We start from the raw sequence: 2,934 nt of genomic DNA on the forward strand, positions 1-2,934 counted from the left end.
AATTTTCGAAAATCCTTCTCCCTTATCTCCTTCTAATTATTTATTCATCTACTAACACTTCTCTTAATCTCACATCACTGCTCCTATCCTTACCCTTGTGTTTGGATTCTTCATTCTTCTTCACCCCTATTCCTTTTCTTCTTCTACTAACAATAAGAAACCTCTTTACTGTGACATAGAGGATTCCTCTTCTTTTCTTGTTCTCTTCTCTTTCTTATGAGCAGGAACAAGGAAAAAGGCATTCTTGTTGAAGCTGATCCAGAACCTGAAAGGACTCTGAAGAGAAAACTAAGAGAAGCTAAATTACAACAATCCAGAGACAACCTTATTGAAAATTTCGAATAGGAAGAGGAGATGGCAGCCGAACCCAACAACAATAATGCAAGGAGAATGCTTGGTGACTTTACTGCACCTAATTCCAATTTACATGGAAGAAGCATCTCCATTCCTGCCATTGGAGCAAACAACTTTAAGCTGAAACCTCAATTAGTTTCTCTGATGCAGCAGAACTGCAAGTTTCATGGACTTCCATCTGAAGATCCTTTTCAGTTCTTAACTGAATTCTTGCAGATATGTGATACTGTTAAGACTAATGGAGTAGATCCTGAAGTCTACAGGCTCATGCTTTTCCCTTTTGCTGTAAGAGACAGAGCTAGAGTGTGGTTGGACTCTCAACCTAGAGATAGCCTGAACTCTTGGGACAAGCTGGTCACGGCTTTCTTAGCCAAGTTCTTTCCTCCTCAAAAGCTGAGCAAGCTTAGAGTGGATGTTCAAACCTTCAGACAGAAAGAAGGTGAATCCCTCTATGAAGCTTGGGAAAGATACAAGCAACTGACCAAAAAGTGTCCTTCTGACATGCTTTCAGAATGGACCATCCTGGATATATTCTATGATGGTCTATCTGAATTGGCTAAGATGTCATTGGATACTTCTGCAGGTGGATCCATTCACCTAAAGAAAACGCCTGCAGAAGCTCAAGAACTCATTGACATGGTTGCTAATAACCAGTTCATGTACACTTCTGAGAGGAATCCTGTGAGTAATGGGATGCCTATGAAGAAGGGAGTTCTTGAAATTGATACTCTGAATGCCATATTGGCTCAGAATAAAATATTGACTCAGCAAGTCAATATGATTTCTCAGAGTCTGAATGGAATGCAAGCTGCATCCAACAGTACTCAAGAGGCATCTTCTGAAGAAGAAGCTTATGATCCTGAAAACCCTGCAATAGCAGAGGTAAATTATATGGGTGAACCTTATGGAAACACCTATAACCCATCATGGAGAAATCATCCAAATTTCTCATGAAAGGATCAAAAGCCTCAACAAGGCTTTAATAATGGTGGAAGAAACAGGTTTAACAATAGTAAACCTTTTCCATCATCCACTCAGCAACAGACAGAGAACTCTGAACAAAATACCTCTAATTTAGCAAAATTAGTCTCTGATCTATCTAAGGCCACTGTGAGTTTCATGAATGAAACAAGGTCATCCATTAGAAATTTGGAGGCACAAGTGGGCCAGCTGAGTAAAAGGATCACTGAAATCCCTCCTAGTACTCTCCCAAGCAATACAGAAGAAAATCCAAAAGGAGAGTGCAAGGCCATTGAATTAATCACCATGGCCGAACCTGTGAAGGAAGGAGAGGACGTGAATCCCAAGGAGGAAGACCTCCTGGGACGTCCAGTGATCAATAAGGAGCTTCCCTCTGAGGAACCAAAGGAATCTGAGACTCATCTAGAGACCATAGAGATTCCATTGAATCTCCTTATGCCATTCATGAGCTCTGATGAGTATTCCTCTTCTGAAGAGAATGAGGATGTTACTGAAGAGCAAGCTGCCAAGTTTCTTGGTGCAATCATGAAGCTGAATGCCAAATTATTTGGTATTGAGACTTGGGAAGATGAACCTTCCTTGTTCACCAATGAACTAAGTGATCTGGATCAACTGACATTGCCTTAAAAGAAACAGGATCCTGGAAAGTTCGTAATACCTTGTACCATAGGCAACATGATCTTTGAAAAGGCTCTGTGTGACCTTGGTTCAGGGATAAACCTCATGCCCCTCTCTGTAATAGAGAAACTGGGAATCTATGGGGTGCAAGCCACTAAAATCTCATTAGAGATGGCAGACAATTCGAGAAAACAGGCTTATGGATAAGTAGAGGACGTGTTAGTAAAGGTTGAAGACCTTTACATCCCTGCTGATTTCATAATCCTAGATACTGGGAAGGATGAGGATGAATTCATCATCCTTGGAAGACCCTTCCTAGCCACAGCAAAAGCTGTGATTGATGTGGACAGAGGAGAATTGATCCTTCAATTAAACGAGGACAACCTTGTGTTTAAAACTCAAGGATCTCTCTCTGTACCCATGGAGAGGAAGCACAGTAAGCTTCTCTCATTGCAGAGTCAACCAGAGCCCCCACAGTCAAACTCTAAGTTTGGTGTTGAACTCCCATATCTAAACTCTAAGTTTGGTGTTGGAGAGTCTCAACAATGCTCTGAACACCTGTGAGGCTCCATGAGAGCCCACTGTCAAGTTATTGACATTAAAGAAGCGCTTGTTGGGAGGCAACCCAATTTTCATCTAATTTCTATTTTTATTGTTTTTCATGTTTTATTAGGTTCATGATCATGTGGAGTCACAAAATAAATATAAAAATTGAAAACGGAATCAAAAACAGCAGAAGAAAAATCACACCCTGGAGGAAGACCTTACTGGCGTTTAAACGCCAGTAAGAAGCATCTGGCTGGCGTTCAACGCCAGAACAGAGCATGGTTCTGGCGCTGAACGCCCAAAATGGGCAGCATCTGGGCGTTTGAATGCCAGAATTGCACCCTGGAGAAGAGCTGGCGCTGAACGCCCAGAACAAGCACCAATCTGGCGCTGAACGCCCAGAGTTGTGTGCAAGGGCATTTTGCATGCCCAATT

At 41.8% G+C, this 2,934-nt stretch overlaps 1 non-coding gene across 1 annotated transcript; it reads right to left on the reverse strand.

Annotated features, from left to right (window-relative positions):
- Positions 1–753: 753 nt before the first annotated feature.
- LOC112745970 (small nucleolar RNA R71) lies at positions 754–861 on the reverse strand. Its single transcript, XR_003173873.1, has one exon. It is a non-coding gene; the product is annotated as a small nucleolar RNA R71 (small nucleolar RNA).
- Positions 862–2,934: the final 2,073 nt, after the last annotated feature.

Source organism: Arachis hypogaea, chromosome 14 (assembly GCF_003086295.3).
Source record: "Arachis hypogaea cultivar Tifrunner chromosome 14, arahy.Tifrunner.gnm2.J5K5, whole genome shotgun sequence".
Taxonomy (NCBI): Eukaryota; Viridiplantae; Streptophyta; class Magnoliopsida; order Fabales; family Fabaceae; genus Arachis; species Arachis hypogaea.